Genomic DNA, 19355 nt, shown 5'->3' on the forward strand with positions numbered 1-19355 from the left:
AAAAAGTTGAAGGAGAAGTAAGTGAACGGTGGGCAGAGCAGCGAAAATTAACTAGCAAACATGAAGTGAGTTAAGAAATTAATAAAAAGTGGTTGAAAATGTAAATTACATGAATAGATCAATAAAAAAAGTTCACAAATTAAACGAACAATATTTTTTTTTTTATGTGTGCAATAAAATTGTTGAAATCCCATTATTTACCAACTATAATATAATAAAAAAATGTATATATAAAAAAGCGTTTGACAAAAAAATAACCCAAATATGGAAAAAATTTAAAAATAAAAAATCTAATTTGCAAACCCTAAGTAATTAAAACTCAAAGAGATAAAAGTTAACAAAAAAAATTTAGCTGAAAAAATAGAAAAACTGAGAAATATAAGAAACAAGCGTGTGAAAAATTAATATAAAAATTTAGCATACAAATTTCAAACAAAATATGCAAACAAATTTTTTTATATTTTTAAAATTTCACAAAAACAAATAACAAAAATAAAAATCAAGGAGTTACAAGTTACAAGTTAACAAATATATTTAACTAAAAAAGATGTAATGAAATAAAGTTTGTGAAAAACAGACAACACAACAACAACATAAGCAAAATAAGAGGCGTGGGAAAAAATTAAAAAAAAAATATTTTTATAAATTTAAAAACAAAACTGAATTTAAATGAATATGCATCCAAACTGAAGTATTGCATAAAACTTAGCACACGCGCCCCGCAAAAGTGACTTTCATGCATTACGCTGCCGCATAGCGTTGCCGCAACTGACTTGCCAACAGCAACTTGTCTAGGCAACAAATCAATTCAACGATTCGGCAATTCAGCAGTGCAACAATTTATGGTAAAAACAACAACAACAACAATAACCCATAAAGATCGAAAAACCTCGTCAGCAATCCATCAACTCAGTAATTTTTCATTTCACTCAGCAATTCAACAGTCGAGTGCAGCAGCTAGCCATCAACCAACCAACCAACCGATCCATTCCTAACATCAACATAGTGTGACCAATAGTGCGACCGACCTACCGCACTCGCGCCCGCACACACACGCACACACATACATATATGTACTCCTAATATTGGAACCAGCAAGCAAAACGAACAAACATTATTTTCAACATTGCAGAGAGCAGCTAGCTAGTAGTATTTGGCAATCATTGAACCTGCAACCGGCGCGCGCATCAACTGAGGTCAGTAACATCAACTGTGTACAAGTCACGTTTGTTTACTTCATAAAATACATACATATGAACATAGATATCTAGCTATACTAACATATGAATAGAGCTATGCCTATAAAAGTTGTTGGCTGAAAACCATAGTTGGACAATAGCTTTGAATTTTTGCATCCACACCCACAAATCAGTTGAGCTATAAATACGTACGTATGTATGTAGCTACACAAATACTCATAAGTGGATATCCATATGCGCTTAATATCGCTGCTGCTACTTTCTGCCTTTGTGCATCCAACGGCAGGCCGGCTACGCGTCGCCAACTAAGCCGCTCAGTTTGAAGCTGCTATTTTTTGCTGACTATTTTTAATGCCATTTTCATTTCATTTATTTTTTTTATTATTTAATTCTTTATTTGTGCGCTGATTTAAAATTTCGCTTTCAATACGAATTCCAATTTCAAAATATCAACGACAGCGACCAGCGTAGCAATCCCATTTCTGGTTCAACGCTTACTTCATTTGAGCTGCGCCCGCCATATTTGTATGTACGAGGCGTTTTGTTGCATTACTTTGACTCACTTTATTCGCGATTTTTTCGCAATTTTTATTTAACGTAAAATTTTTTTTTGGCTATGCTTTTATTACATATGTTTGTATGTATGTATGTATGTACATATTTGTTTTCGTTAGTTCATTTCAGCATATGTGCCCTTTATTTTCATTTCCAATTTGCGTTTGTACATTTAGGTGTATGTATGTATGTGTGTTTGCATTTATGGATTTTTGTACGTTTACGCCCCAACTCGCTTTGATTTGGCGCACCGCTCCAGCGTGCATCGCGAATCGCATCTCATGGGACAGCGCGTGGTTCAATAGCGCATAGATATGTATGTATATATGGCAACGTGATTGCCGCATATGCCACTGCCACAAACCGTTTCGGTTCAATATGTCGCGCACTGTTGGGACCAATGAAGCATGTGGGAGCTGCTTGTGTACAGTGTGCGGTGATTGCTTATGACTTCATTTAAGTAATTGTAATTAATTACACATCTTAATACATATATATTTACTTCCATTCGATCTTTAAAGTCAGGTCAGTTATCAGGTATAGCAAGTCGAAAACTTTGGTTAAGTCAGTTAGGAAGTTTTTTTTGAATGCAAGAACCCACTTTAGCACCCATTAACTGTTTAGCAGCAAATTTCAGCTTTCGGGGTCTTCTGAGAGCTACTTAAGATACAATTAGCGCATTTTGACACCATTTAGACACACTTCCCGTTAGTATCGACTAATGCTTGGCATCGACTATTTTTGACTTGGATGAATTTTGGTCAGCTTGGCTTTTCATTTATTATGTAACGAATTTGTGCCAAAGAAATTTAATTTTATTTTTCGAAAGTTATGCAAAATTCTAAATTTCACAATTTCCGCGATTTTAAAAGTTCAATTTTTGAATATCTCAAAAAATAATATATATATAACTATAGTTACTAAACTGGGTTTGGTATCGTTCTATAGTTTATATTTAGCGATATAAAAAAAATATGTAAAACAGTATAAAAAATTAAAAATTACAGAATTTTGAAATTTAAAAAAATCGTAAAAGCAAAAACTTATAAAAATTGTTGGCATTTTTTTTTTCTTCTATACCTCCAACTGATCTTGAAAGATCCTCAAATTTTCAGTGTTGGCCAGCGAAAGCTTTTATTTTGTGACAGCCGTATTCAAATTGTACAGAAAGCTTTAAAAAAGCTTTGGCACATTGTTTTAAATAAATGAATTTTAGAACTTTGATTTTTTTCCCAAAATCTAAATAAAGTTAGGTCAAAGAATTTATCTTATTTATTTAAATTTATTTTTAATTTAGAGTTTACAATAATACATATATTTTTTTCAACTTAGAATTTTAGGAATTTTAAGATAAGTGAGAGGTATTTAGAAAAAAATTTGCCAAAAATGTATGTATGCAAGTTGTTGCTTTTACTAGTTTTTAAATTTCACAATAAAGTTTTATCTTATTTTTAATTTTTATGAATATATTATTTGAATTGGTTATTTACCAAAGGGAATAAGTCAGTACTTTTTCCGATATGACCATTTCATTTGGTAACTAACCGAATCATATTCCAGAACCATTCTGGAACTACTATAATCGCTTTCGAGATACTCAACAAAAACTTTCAATATTCAGAAAATTATGAAATTTTGAGCTTTCAGAAATATTAAAAAAAAAATTTTTCCATTGGCAGAACTTCGTTATATGACAGAAGGAAAATATATTCAAATCCAAAATGGTCGATTTAACAAGGATTGTGTATGTATGCCTATGCAAATCCTACTTTCATTCATTCTCTGATAAATTTACCGTCTTGTTTAAAGTAGCTTCTGAAAGATCCACCAGTTGTTCAACTATGTGTATTTTAAATTTTTGTTTACCCAATAACAAGGACTGGACATTCACCCAGCAAATCCTGATTACTATACGCTATCTTTAACCTGACAGCTGTGACAAGTTCTATTATACTTACGACCCATTCTTGCCACATTGCTTAACTAGGGGCCAAAGTCCCGTGTTGGTTGCTACTATTCGGAGTGCTTCTCTGCTTGGTGTTAGGCCAGAATTCCCTTAACATCTTACAAGCCAGTATAACTATTTTCATTTGTATGGGTCGACACCTCTTTCAGTGCATTTTTTTCCTTTATGATCATGATACTAAAGCTATATTCTTTCGGCTGAATAAAATTCTCGATGGAAATTAGTTGGAATATTTAGATTCCAATCATGAATCTTTTTATAGATGCTAAGTAAACTTGTCTTTCGTCTATAATAACCATTGCCATTTATGCTACAAATCAAATACTTTCAGATGCATTTAATTACTTTTCTTCGAAGTGAACATATATTTCTAAAACTCATCAAATCACCGATTTTTGAACACCGTGCAACTGCGTCATCACTTAACTTTATGTGCGCCTACAAAAAGTGCGCTTATAGTTAAGCGTTTCACTTCGCTATAGTGCGCAAATATTGAGCGTGGGGCGTTGCACGCCAAAAAGAAATACCAATAAAAAGGCAATGAAGGCAAAAATTAACTTATGGAAAATAGGACTAAAAAAATAACTGCATATACATACGTATAGGCGTAGACATGAATTTCATATAAATTTTAATTTCAATTTGTATTTGCGTTTCTTCGTATACGCATTTGTGCAAATATATTGGAGCCTTGCAGGAAAATTTTCGCTTAAATTTTTAAACTCGGTGCTTACTATTTTAAATGTTTCTGCATCTTCATTGAATGCAGATAGATAAATTTGGTTAGTTTTTATTAGTGCAGTTATACAGAATACTGAATTAAAATTTTATTTTGCCATTCATAAAAAGCAAAGTAGAAGTTGTTGAGAAGAACCCGGAAACATAGAATATCATTTTTTATCAATGTCTAAAGAAACTTTCTAGTGATCCCAAAAATTCAACAAAATCTGGAAAAATCACGAAATAAGTTCCAAAAACGTCCCGAAAGTTACCGCAAAATATAACATCAATAAAACTGAATAATCCGAAAAACAGATAGTAAAACTTGAAGAAAAATACCGAAAGAGATTGCGAAATGTGCCGAAAGATACTCAAAAATTAAAAACCACGAATACCGAGTATCCGGAGAAAAACCAAAAAGTAAAACCTGAAGAAAAAATCCCTGGTAAATCCATAAAAGTTTCGAAAATTATGAAAATCACTAAATATTCCATTTTGTTATTCAATGCCTAAAGCAATCTCAAATTCCGAAAATCCCACACACATACCAAGGAAGACCAGGAATGCTGCATAATCTCGAGAAAGTCCGAAAAGTAAAACCAGGAGAATTCCAAAAACAGCAGGAAAAAATCCCAAGAAAATATCGAAAAGTCTCGAAAAACCCCGAAAAATGGTATCTCCAAAAAATTCGTTTGCTTTATCTTTTTCATTTTAAAATCAAAAAATTATTTAATTTTTTGCTACACTCTAACAAGTTTTTCCCTACAGGGCACTGCACCGGCATGTGCCACTGTTTATAGAGTGCATACAAGCACATGTGCACCCTATGTTTACCTACAAGTACAAACAACTGTATTTTTTTGTTTACTTACAAATATTCATTCACTGTAAGTGCATTTGAGCATACGTGTACATGGACATTTATATGTTTATGTATATACATACGTTCGTACATATGTATGTATGTATGTACTATATAACGATGTATTTATGTATACATATTTGCCCTCTGTATGTTGCATTTTTAATTGCTGACTCACCGTGGCATCCGCCTACTGTACCTACATACATACATGGCCGCCAGATAGTTATCTTTGGTTGTGTGAGTGTGGTGCCTAGGTGCCTGCACGCAAGGATCCTGTTGGCACCACTCCCATTTGAGTTCTTGTTTTTATACTCTCTTAAATATAAAAAAAAATTGTCATGCTTTTCCTGCCCCACGCTCTTCTTCACATACATGTGCACTTATGCATACGAAATTGAAATGTCATGCCAGTTATAAAGGTTTTACTAAATTTTCCCAAATGGAATTGGCAAAATTTTGTTTGTAAAATTTTAATTGCGACTCAATTTATAGTAGTTGCATCGTAAATATTGAGCGCTTCACATTCGATTGCATGTGCATACATTCATACGTACATATATACATATGTATGTACATACAAATATATAATGTATGCATGTGTGAATATTTGTAAGCACGAGCACATACATTTGTAGTTATTTACTTATGCAAGTATACAAATATATCAATAATTTAGGTCTCTGTGGATTCTTGCAAATTGTAATATTTCTCTCTGCATTTAGTAAATTTATGCACAGATCTTTGGGGATATGTTAGCGCAAACGTAAATTCATTTAAACATTTAGATAATAGTCAAATCTGCATTTGTAATTATAATGTAAATATTTACATATTTCAGTTTATTGACCATAATTCATGTCCTTAAATAATTTGTGGGTTGGGCAGAAGAATGTTTCCAAATAGCAGTCGCCACTCGGCAGGCAGTGGAAAACTTCCGAGTATCTGTATTTCCGCCATGAAAAATACAATTGCCTTTTCGAGTTGGAGTAAAACTTTAAATCTCTCCCCTTTTTTCTGACAACAATAAGACGCATGCCACCATCCGTCGCATTCTTCAACATCTCGCTTACCTGCGCCTATGCCCCAATGGAAGAGAAGGACGTGACATCCTAGGGTATCTTCAAGAACGCTTGGAGCGCGAATACGAGCTGCTTCCGTCACGATATCAAAAGGAAGGGGGATGTTTGGACACACAGTCGGAAAATTCAGTCTTCACGACGTGACGTCCGATAACGTCCTGAAACTGATCGACTTCGCAGGGGTCCGAAACATGGTAGTATGCAGTACTAGGTTCCAGCATAAAAAGTTACTTCAAGCCACGTAGTTGTCTCCAATAAATCAAATCGATCATATTACGCTAAACTTCATCTTGAGTTATTATAGACAAATACAGTGACTCTGGTGATTTTTTTATTAATATTCACAATGTTTTCAAGTAAAAAATATTTGTTACTTTTTTTGAATAAGAATATTTTTTGCACTTTAACCAAATCCATATAAAAATCAAGGATTCAAACTATATACAACATTTAGAAAAATTCAAAAAACTTTGGTCTAAATTTCGAACTCCCGTTCCCGTTGATTTTTTTGAATTCTTTGCAGCCAGAGTGTGGTTTTTTTATTTAACAATTTCCATTGATAAAAAATGGCGTTGATTTAATATTTTTGGCGAACAACCATTTATATTTAGGTAATCAAAAGCTCCTCCGGATTTCAGTAAAATGAGTTTTGAATGGAGCCCCTAATGCATCCCGCAAAAACTCTTCCCGTGTTTTCTCAACGGCAAAAACCAAAGCGCTAACAGCCGACACTGCATTACTTGGTTACCATTGGCCACGGCGCCTAGCCAAACAATTTTTTACTGAATAAATTTTGTGTGAATAGATAATTTAATCCTGGGCCTTCTTTCTCACTGCGTTAGCCAACAACGTTCGGTGATATAAAGAACCTTGTGACAGAAACTAAGTGTACCCTTAAATTATGGAGAGATGCAGGGTTGCCACTTCGGTAGATTATTACTGAAATTTGTACGCAAAATTTGGGTTGGTAAAAAGGTAAATTTTTTCTAATTTTGGTAGATTTTTGTTGAACTTACATATATACGTATAAATGTATATCGATATAAGGCGAACATTTCGTGTGCCATCAATTTACTATTTTAGCAAGTTTTGCTAAGTGGCACTTGAGAAGTGCATGTGGGCCATTTCTTATATGAAATTTTAGCACATCCAGCTTTGCACATGCATATTTGTATATATACTCCCCCGCCCTTGAATAGGGACAACGCTTTTTCGCTGTTTTTCTGTGTTAGCTTTTTTTATTTAATTTACATTATTCTTCAATCTCAATAAAATTCATTCTCTACCAAAAACCATGTAAACGCAACTTTTAAGCTTTAATTTTTCATTATAATTTTCAACTTTTGTCTAGAATTTTTTAAGAAAATTAACGCAGAGAAAAACGGCGCAAAAGCTTTTCTTAAAGTTTCGGACCTTTTACTTAAATTTATTTGAATAGTTCGAGTAAAAGGTCTGAAATGTTAAGAAAAGACAATTGCTTAGGTCAGTATTCATTTGGCCCATTGTCGCTATTCAAGTGTATGGCACATACATATATGTAGTATGTCCTTCGTCTCCGGTTGGATACCAGTAGGCGCTATGTAAGTTAGTTAGTAGCCTAAACACTTATGGGGAAAATATTCTTTATTTGAAGTTATTCGAATATCTTTAACTATTTATTATATATACATATATGTCCGACTGACAACTTTCTTTGTTATAAGGAAGTGTTTGCTCTAGCTTTATTGGGGTCTTGCGAACAAATACGCAGCTGCTTGGAAAACAAATCTAGAAATATGGCTGGCATGAATACATTTTTCTACCTCTTTTTCAAATTATTTTTTTTTCGTAAACTTTTACTTCAAATTATTGTAGGGAATGACTCCACAAATTCGCTTGAATAGTACCCTGCATGAAATATGTCCAACTATAAGTCAACTTGAAGTTGTTTAGGGAGGAACTAAAGGTTTGAGAAAAGCTAATTAGCTCTCAATTCGACTTCTACTAAATTTTAACTAGCTACTTTTGGACATAAAATATCAATAATAAAAAACAATTATTTTTAAACTTTTTTACTTGTTTATTTATTTACTTTATTTAACATTACATTTTTATTTAAATGTTCTGCTGGACATAACTTCAAAATGCAACCGAAAAAGTGTTTGTGAAGTGCATGACTCCAACATTACATTTCAACTAGTTTCAAGTTGGCTTTTTGTAGCTAACTACAAGTTATATATTTTATCGAAATCCCACAATATGTACATTCAATCCTAGTGTGCGTGCATATCTTGTGGCTGTGAGTTGGAAATTTGCATTTGCATCTTTTATCGGGGTTATCATGCTGAAGTAGGATTTTCATACAGCTGAGCCACTTTTGCCTTTATAAAAGTTATTGATATCAATATGCAGACAAAAGTTTGAATAAAATTTACTTATTTAAATACACATGAATAGATAGGTAAGTCTATACCAACGATTGTGTACGCTTTCGCTGTCTAGGCGAGGAGTGCATGAATGAACTGAGTAAACGAATTGGGCCCACGCGCTGCCAGCCAACCAACCAGCCAACTAGATACCCGATTAACGTAGGGGGATTTCAGCCGAATATTTAGAGTGCCATAAACGCTCCCAACAAACAGCTCTCAATAGTAGATCAACTAACAAGAGCCACCAGCCGATGAACGTCTTTCAAACACACAGCTGTGCTAGCAAGTTGCCTCGAACGTTGGCGGTGTGACCAGCTGTGTGCTGCACGACAATGATTACTCATGAATAGCTATGTACGAGTATGTATTTATGGATATATGATGTGGGTATGTATGCTGGTATGAAGTGTAGTTAACCGCACGCAGCTCTAACTTTAAAGCCACCAAGCCAGAGGGATTTTCTCTCAAATTTGCATTCATGAAAAAATTTCATCAGCGCCAGGCAAAATCTGTAGGAAAAATAAAAAAATATGTATGTAAATACTCGCATTTTGGCAACGCATAACTATAAAAATATTTGTAACAAGCTGGAGTGAGAAACAATAAAACGCGTGCGAGGTTCTTTCCTCTGCCCTGAAGGTGGAGTTGTGTGGCTTGGGGTTCAAATGTACGAAAACAAAAAAACGAACGAATGAAAAACATAAAATCTATACGGCAAATTATGCAAATTAGGTGTAGAAAATCAAATATGAAACGCAACGCCCGAAAAGGGCTGTTAGAATAGCAACAACCCTACAGGAAACGCCGAACTAGTGAAGCAAATTTATAGTTCCGTACTAAATTTTTATCGCCAAAAACGAACCAGACGGTAGTAACTAGATTCCTACCAATTTAAAAGCAGCGAAATGTGGTTCTTTTAAAAAACAACTTTACTTTTTCAAGACTACATACCGCTGGCTAAGAGTGAACATTTGCTGCTAAGTCCACTTTTATTTTGATGCATAAAGCAAAACCAATTAGAAGAGTATCTTTTTGTAAAAGATCGAACTACGTATTTTATTTTTAATCGTTCCTGTTCAGTGATACGCAATATTTGCTAAGTCCAAAATAGTCACAGAAAAAATGATACGTCTTAAAGAAAAATAAAATCTTTAGAAAAATATATCTACGGTGACGAATTTCGAACTGGTTCGGAATTATAGATAAAGAGAATTCGAGCGCCAAAGTCATGGTTCTAAATTCTCTAGTACCGAACCAGTTCGGCATTACATAGTGCTTTTCCCACAGGGCTACTTCGACAATAACAATGGCATATATACACGCAGTGGCAATAAAAATTTTCGTTCGAGTACGCTGATTAACCCGTCTTTGGGGTCGCATAGTTAGTACGTCGAAACATTGTTTTTGTTTTCTCTTTTCGGTACGTTCGCATAGCAGAAGCTGTGAGTGAATTTTTGGCCACTTAGGCACAATGGACACGCCAAATGGGAGGATAAAAAATATTTAACTGAATAAAATGTAGTTAAATTTGAGAAGTGATTTGAAGACAAAGAAGCTGAGAAATTTAAATTATGTAGTTCGAATGGCGTGGAGTGGAGCGAAATTGTGCTTTGTGCCCAACGCACATTGTAAATTCTATTCTGTAAACAATTTCAGTGAAATTTTTAACGATTCTCGCAATATGCGGTAACAAAATGTTGCGCCAAAAAATATGTAAAACCAGATTTTCTACAAAAGAGGCGGTGAAATTTCGTATAGTTAGAAATTTGTCTTTAAGGCCAGCAAATTCCATTTTTATGGAATTATTATTATGGAAGTATAGGCGGCTCTGGTCGCCGCTGTGACAGAGGGAGAGCACTATGCCTTAAATTTTTTCTCCTAACTTAGCTGCGACAGATATCAATGGCCGGTAGGTCCATTCTACTTCCATGCCTTCCCATTAAGCAGTTTTTTCCGGACAGTTTCTTAAGTAGAAGACTTCCAAATTAATGAGTAAGGCGGGCATTTTATTGTCGTAGCTGCGGAAGATTCGACAGGTCTTATGCTACTATGTTTGTGCTGTGACTGAATGTATGTATGTGAAAAAGTCGACTATGTTATGTCCTTATGCCAGAGACCTGGAAGGAAATTATAATTTGGTTAGGCTTCCATTTTACATAGGTCACCTTCTTCTGGCGGCTTTGCTAAGAAGACTCTCATTCGTTCAAGTTCATTAGCAGTGAAATCTTTTTGCGTGGCAAATAGTTAGAACACAGAACCATCTCATATGATGTCTTAATTTAGCTTACCAGCATTAAGAGATTTTCTTTAATTTTCACTTAACATTTTTCAAAATATTTTTCCTAAAGAAGGAAATTTACATTGTTTCAAAAATTATACCCAATGACTCAACTGAAAGAGTGATGGAAAGTATATTACCCACTGGCAAATAACCACAATCGACCGAGGGTAACTTGTCAGGAAAAATTTTCTCCTAAAAAACATTTACTTTTTGACGTCGTAATAAAGTACTGACGAAGTAGTATGCAGGCTATAAAAAGACATATGTACATATGTACATTGTATACGTATGTATGTATGTGTACATGTCTACAAGCATAAGTAGTACAACAAATTGAAACCGAAATACGAATGAAACTTTGTGACTGGAAGTAAGAAAGTCTAAATAGACTAATAAAGCATTCAGCAAGGCAAGAGAAGTTTTACAACTCTTAAATTAGGTCTTAGCGTTGGTGAGTTGAATGACAGCTATTGCCGTTGCGGTGGCGACAACTACATATTTACTACTTGCGTGTGGTGCAAATTTGCCCCAGTCTGCGGCAAGAAACCGCAGACGCTCTACTGACTTTCTGCTGACAGGCCAAAAACCGAGTAGTACTCATATTACTAGCATGTATGTATCTATACATATAAATAAATAAATATATATGTACATAGCTACTTACATAGCTAAATATATATGTACATATATGCATTTAACTAAAACCATTTAACATATGCACTCAACAAGTACGAATGTGCAAATTTCAGAAAGAGTGTCAGAAAAATTGTTGGCAGCTGTAATGCACTCGCTAGCCGGCTAGCGGCAGATGCATCACCGGCAACTATTCGCCAAGTGCAATTCACAGGGGTTCCTTCCTACTCACACATTCAGCCCAGCATTCACGCAAATGACCCTCTGTCTTCATTTTCGTATGTCCATACAAAAACTTCAAAAAAGTATACAAACTTTTGCAAACATTGCATTGCGTCCGGGGGGACGGGCTCATTTAGCGTTTAGCTGCAAAAGTTCGTCTTTTCAATTTTTTTCTCACACAAATATTTTTTCATCTCACTTTTTTTGCTGATAAAGATTATTTTATCTGTTAACCATCGGCTGATGGGGTTTGTTTCACACACAATTATATTCGCCGTAGTTAGATCTGCATAAATTGTTGGTGTACTCTTTGCGCTGGGCACATTAGCGAAACTTTTGGCAGTCGAAACGAGGCTAAACATAATTTGGGTAGAGTGGGAATAAAATTCATTATGTATGTATACAAGTGTATGTTAGTGGCATTGGTGTTATAAATTATCAACCACTTAAAGTCAGAAGCGGAAGTCACAGCAAAACCTTTAAGGTGAATAACTTACAAATGATTTGAAAAAAAAACAATCACGTAATAATAATGTAGTAAAATATTTGGTATGATACAATTTTGTTCGAAAATAATTGCCTGTGAATATTGCGCGAACAATGGCTTGGAAATTAAGTGGCTTCCGTTGAATGCTGCAAGTTTTAAGTTACGAGATCTGAAACTGGTATGATTTTTAGGCCTCAATAATTTGTATGCAATTATCTAAGCTTCAGAGTTTGTGGTAACTGCTTATGCCATTGACCTAATTAACTAAGTGGATATAGAAATTGTGAGTAAATTATTGCTGATGGTTATATAATTTTCCGCATTATTTATACGCTTAAGAAACTCTTCAGGCTGTTAAATTGCTATGTTAGTATGCTCGGAGTAGACTGAGCTGAGCGTTGAAATAATTTTTTTTTTAATCATTAAATTTTTCCTTCATTGGACTAATTTTTTGCCTTTTTTGTTTAAATCATTAAATTCCATTTTTCTTTCATTACTGTTAAATTTTTCGTTTATTCCATTAAAAATGCGATCCTCATGCCACTAATTCCACATAAATCGTATATAAATACGTATGTGTGTATGTGTGTAAAAGCATACGTTCGCAAAAAAACTTACGCACACTTGTGAAAACAATTTCACGCGGAAATATTATACTCACTCAGCAAACTTGCGGCCAAACAAAGAAAGATGTGCAGCAAAAACCGTTAAAAATTGAAAATGCAAAGTGAGTATTGTAAGGAGTCTTGAATGACGTTGAATGAGTTTCATTGTCAGCATTGGGAAAAAATTGGCTATTGTGTAGAAAATCGCGTAACGCCGCCGTCCTGGAGGTTTGTTAGTTTTATTTTTTTCCACGAATAAACTCCATTGAATTGCTGCTATTGCTGCTGCCACCCGCGCTTGCAGACAGCTCTCCTCTCATCAACGAGCAGTGGGCTTTCAACAATTTTCCTTTCAATTTCAATGCAATGCAGATGACAGGCCGTGTCTGTGGCTATGTCACTGTATATGGGAATCTGGGTGAGTGTGTGTGCGTGTGTGTGTGTGTGCGTGCGTGTGCGTGTGTATTGGCGTGTGGCATGCACGTACGCATGCAATACAATAGAAACAAAAGCGCTAAAGTAAACACTTTGATAAGCGTAAAAAATTGTGTTCGCGCGCCAAGCGGCGGCTTAGCTTGCGGTGGGCCATGCAAACTTTGGCAATAAAAAACGCAGCACAATTACAAGCAGCAACAATAGCAACTAAATAGCGTATAACACAAAGCATGTGAGGTGTGGTGGTGGTAGGTGTCAGCAGATGACTTTGCATGTGCAATACTTAGAGGAAGGAGGTGCATTGCCTGTAGTGAAAGTCATGGCCGTCGGGCTGGTCTCCTTCTATTCGATTTGGAATATTTTTGAATGATTTTACAGTTTCCGGGGTCACGCAAAGCCAAACTAGACGGTCGATGAATATGAGTAAGTCGGCAAGAAAAATTTGGATTCTTTATGCAGTATAACCTGCGGTTGAGGAGTGGTCAGGGTGAGGTTTATAGTATAGCGCTGGGCGGCAAAAGCTCTCGGATCTCTCTGAAGGTATGAAATTATTCTTTTAGCTAAAATCTTTTAGTTTGGAAAAGGGCTCCTCTCGATTTCTCATCAGGTGCTCAGCAGGCATAATTCTTAGCATAGGTCGGCGATATCGCTCTTCAAACGATAGTCAAGTCGATAGGAAAACATTTTTTGTCTCTATCTTCATTCTTCCATAAATATTCCAGCTTTGTAATAATGACAGCGATTTTTATAACTAAAAGATAATTAAAAAATATTTCGTGGGAGAAGCTTTTTGAAGCTTTCTGTGTTTTAAAAGCTCTCTCTGGTTGTCGTTGCCATTTATCAGTCATACTGGGAGCTTTTTGCAACTTGGAACGGGTTCCCATGAAGTGGTGAACTATTTTATAGAGAGCTTAGAGCCGATTTGCACTCATGGCGGGCTTTGGATGAAACTTGTTGAGGTAATAGGTGAGTTCAGCTCTATATCCATCGAAGGGGCGAAAGGAAGTCAATATTCTGATTGGCTTGTAGAACTGAAAGTCAAATACATATACACAGATATGTTATTTTCATTCAAAAGCTAAAATATTCTTGTTCCACATATTTAAAAATTTTCTACTGGGTATTGCCGGTATTCCTCTGAATATGTTGCTACGCTTGTGGAAAAACTCTCTCACTCTCGATTTTTTACCGTTAAGTTCCTCTATCATTTTTTCTCTCTAACGACTGCATGTTTTTGGCAGTTTATCAAAGTGTTTTTTTTTTTTGTTTGCATATTTTGGCGTAAAAGTATTTAGTCGATTCCGCAGCAAAGCGCTTTGTGTAACACCGTTTTGTCACTTATAGCTGTGAGTAGTAAGCTTATTTCACACATTTTTTAGTCTTTTGTCAGTATTTATACATTTTATTATTTGTAGTTTTTTCAATAAACTGGCAGCAGCGCATTTGAAATTAAATTTGAGCGTAGTTTTTTTTTCACGCTTGGCTTAAAGCGGCAAATTATTTTAAATTGGATTTTTAACATATCCATCTATGCAATTCAGCGAAAGCATTTAACGCGTCAAATTTTATTTGAGTTTCCTTCATAATAATTTACTTTGCGCGTGGAAATCTGTTTTCTTTTTTGTTTCAGATTTAACAACACCGCACGACAAAAACCAAAAAATTTTAAAACACTCAAAAAAATAAATATGTTTACGAAACTAGGGGCCAAATATAGTAAAACTGTGGCTTTAGCTTCTTTCTCTGACTAAAAGATTTTCTATTAAATGACTTTGAAAAAAAAATAAAAAAAATCAGTGCAATGTAGAATAATAGTATGGGTACCAGATGAAAGAGAAATTTAGAATTAAAAAAAAAATTAAATTTTCTGGGTTAGAAGGACGAATAGGGTTTGAAAAAGCTTCAATTAATTATTTTTATTTTTCTAACGAATTTCGTGGATGTGATCTTTAACATGTAATTTTTTCAAAAATAAATATTGAAAGTTTTCATAAATGTTCAAAAGATAAACTTTAAAAACTTTATAGGTATTATTAAACTATTCGTCCAAAAAAATTATATTTTAAATTCTACGGAATTTTCTCTTTTATAAGATGTTGATATTTTTATTATGCAATGAACTAAAGTTTTAAAATAATTTATTGAATTATTCACACTGTGAATTTTGAAAGTCATTTAAATAAAAGAAAATGCTGCCGTCAAGTAAAACTATAAACGCAGTTTTCTTATATTTAGTCCCTAGTTTCGCGATTTTGATTTTTTGGTGTGTAAAATTTTCTGTCGCATGGTGTAATCCTTTGCCTTCAATATTTTCGCTACGTTAATTGAGCTGCCATTTATTATATTTTCTGTTGATATTTTGTAAAATTTTTTTGCTTAGCAGAACACAAAAGTATTTGTGGATATACTATATTTTGGGTAAATGACAGCTGAAATTTTTAACTTTATATTTATATTAAATATTTAAAGTCATTTTGATAATTCCATTAACTTTGTTAGTTCAGAGTGGTGTATTCATGATTATGATTATAACCAAAGCTTGTCCAGCCCTCTCTTCTACTCATGAATGATGAACAAAGCCAAGCATTTGGGGGTCCTCCCATAATTACTCATGCGTTCGATCGCCTTTTTCTTTCTCTGAGCATCACTTACCTGTTGCAAAATCGAGCACAGATTGCCACAAAAATAAAATAAATCCCTTTAATACCTGCTATTTACATTTCAGCGGCCGATTTATTGCTTTCAGCAAGCTTTTATTAAATCACTTTATAAAAAATAATATTTTCGCAGCAAATTATGCAAGCTTTCAATATGGAAATAAAAACCGCAATATTTAAAATGAAATGCAGCCATGAAAGCACAGCATTAATAATGATAATTATAATCATAAAATTAACCTCACTGTAGTGATTGGGATTTGCGGTTTTCGTACAAATGCGTAGTTAAATTATGCTGACCAAAAATATTCGCCGGCTAATGGCTTAATATGTATGTATGTATTGTAGGTGATGCAGAAAATAATATGCAATAAAAATTTCTCTATACATAAGCATTTAATAAATTATCAAACATTTTTTTTTTATTAATATTAAAAATTACATAAATGGTTATTTGAAAGCTAAAAGACCCGCGCTTCGCTTGTTCTTTCCATTGAAATTGCAGGCGTTCTTGCTTTCATTGTCCCGCCATGGGTGCCGATTCCAAGGATTTACGATAAGCTAAACCTAGTGTAGTTGTTGTTGCGCTTGACTATACCCTTGTTTTGCTAAAATGGTTTTACAGTTTATTCTTGCAGCTCCGTCGATACCCGTTGCTGCGAACTGGACCACTGATCTTACGTACAGTTTTTCTTTTAAAAATCCCTAAAACCTTATTATACTTTCAAAGTCATAGTCAACCAAAAAAGTTTATAGCCAAACAGATCAAGACTAAAAGTTAATGGTTTCTAAGTATGTATATACATATATGTCCCTTCTGCAAAACTTTTGGATTCGTTCGAAACTGGTTTCATTTTGGATAGATCGGGGACAGTAAGTATTCTATGAGAAAAAATTTTTAAAATTAGATTTTTTTTTATTTTTTATTTTATTTTTTTTTTTATTTTATTCTTATTACATTTCATAATATTCTCTTTAATTTGTAAGCAATTTTGTTTTCTTGAATCCGATTTTCTCACTTGCTTAAGTCCAATCAATCTAATTTTTGTTTACTTTATTTTTTTCTGCTAAAAAATTAAAATTTTGTTCACCATGGAATTTTACATTGTAATTGAAATTATCTTTTTGGCTATTGTTACCAATTGCATCCAAGGGTCACTAATTTGAATTTCCATTGGGTTTTGGAAGGAATAACGCAGAGCCTTGGAGTCAGCGTTTCACAACAAACTGGAGCCAGCACAAATATATAAACGTAGACGATATTTCTCAAGTCAGCATGACATTAGCGCAAACCAACAATCTGCCAAACATGTAATGTGCAATACATTTCTAGGTAAATGCCACCACAACAAACCTATAATGTGAGTTGAATATGAAGAAAAACAAATGTAAAATAACTACTAAACAATTATCAATAAATCAGCTCCAAACATTTTGTTTAATCCAAAAAAACCGTTAAGTTTCACAGGGTCAAAAATGACCCTCAAAATAAATTAGGTTTGTAATTTAAAGGACTAATAAAGGTACAAGAAGCTCCAATTGCAATCGTTTTGTGTGTTTAATCGTCTGTGAAAATCTCAAGTACATCCTTTCAGAAAGGAATTATATTTTGGATATGCAGACCTCAGCGGTAAGACCACCCTAATGTTAGTGAATTAAAGCTATCCAAAAATCATTAAACTTTTGCTAAGGAGGTATTTTGCGTATTTCAGCAGAACTTATAAAAATATATATATATGGCCGAATGTGCAAATTGCCTTTCAACAAAATGTTAGCCTCAGGGGTATACGGCTAACGTTTTTGTTGGCTTGTAATGTTGTGCGGTCTAATGTACATATTTACAATCGCAGGTGCAAATATAATGTAGATTAAATAAACAAGCTCCACAGATTGTGAGTGCATTTGCATTAACTGATTATTTGTACCATTTATTTATTTAGAAATTTGCTTTTTATTTATTTATTTATTTCATTGTTTCGCGCATTGTGCGGTTAAGCCTCAGCTAAAGCAGCTATTTGTTGATATACATTTTTGATGAAGTGGATTTACAAAAGTACTATACATACGCATATGTACTATATATACATATATATGTATGAATGTGTGCGTGTTGTGCGAATACCAATGCATTCATCACATTTTTTTTGTCGCATTTTTTTTTAAAGTATGTGTATGTGTGTACATTTATCAATTGCATCGAATTGCCGCTATTCACTGATATAAGATTTAATTACCGCAAAAATAATTTATTTATACGATATTCGATGGCTGAATGAGCGTAGCGTATAAATGTAATGAAAATTGTATGTGCACTTAAGCTTTCACATTTATAACTCTCTACATAAATATATATATATATGTACATGCACTTTTGTATGTATGTAAATTCGCAAATTAACGCGCTCTCCTCCAAGGCTTGGTGGCCCTATTCGCGTTTGTTTACCGATGTGCATGATTAAATTATCACTTGCGTATCGACTATAAGCCCCAAATACTTGTATGTTTGTATGTATATTCGTTTGTATGCTTTCAGATGCCCAATTTGTGCAATGAATTTGTGGAATTTCAATATAAATTTGTGCATCCATATAAATGCATTTATGTATGCAAATTGTTGTGTTTACTTGCCCGCTTTGGCTGAAAGGGGCGAATGAATGCGCATTGATCAGCATTGGTGCGCTTTGCATAAAATTCATAAATGTTTGGCTAACTGGCGTAACTTAAAGCTCAAATGTGCAGGTGGCAACATGCGACCATACTCATGTAAATACATACACACATACAGACAGACAGGGACACATGTGTATGTATAACCCTCAATCAATTAGGAAATATGAATGCATTTGAATGCATACAACTTCTGTGTTACATCGAAATAGTTGATTACATTTGTAATTTCATGGAATCTCGTTAAGCCTGGCCATGTGGTAGTTGGCAACTAGCAAAGCTCGTAATTTTCGTAATTCAACAAATCTCTTATTACCAAATGTGTAGAACGAATAATTCTAACTAAAAAAAAAACTACTCATAATTTTTTTTTGTAATTACTTATTTGAGTACGTAAGTAACTAAGATGTGACTGATCACCTGGTACCTTAGCTGGAATTGTCAAGAAAATGAGATGGATAGTTATTGGTTAGTTGGACAATCATAGATACCAAAGCACTATAGGACATTTTTTTGTATGGCAAAAAGTCCCCTTTCTTGCTTATCAAAATAAACTTTTTGTCTTTAGTACTTGAT

At 34.0% G+C, this 19355-nt stretch overlaps 1 long non-coding RNA gene across 1 annotated transcript; it reads left to right on the forward strand.

Annotated features, from left to right (window-relative positions):
- Window positions 1–458: 458 nt before the first annotated feature.
- Window positions 459–16709, forward strand: LOC108362227 (uncharacterized). The gene is made up of 3 exons (XR_001847435.1): window positions 459–845; window positions 934–1196; window positions 16618–16709. It is a non-coding gene; the product is annotated as an uncharacterized LOC108362227 (long non-coding RNA).
- Window positions 16710–19355: the final 2646 nt, after the last annotated feature.

The sequence above is a fragment of the Rhagoletis zephyria genome, unplaced genomic scaffold, assembly GCF_001687245.7.
Source record: "Rhagoletis zephyria isolate East Lansing unplaced genomic scaffold, Rhagoletis_zephyria_1.1 Rzeph_scaffold_00963, whole genome shotgun sequence".
Lineage (NCBI taxonomy): Eukaryota > Metazoa > Arthropoda > Insecta > Diptera > Tephritidae > Rhagoletis > Rhagoletis zephyria.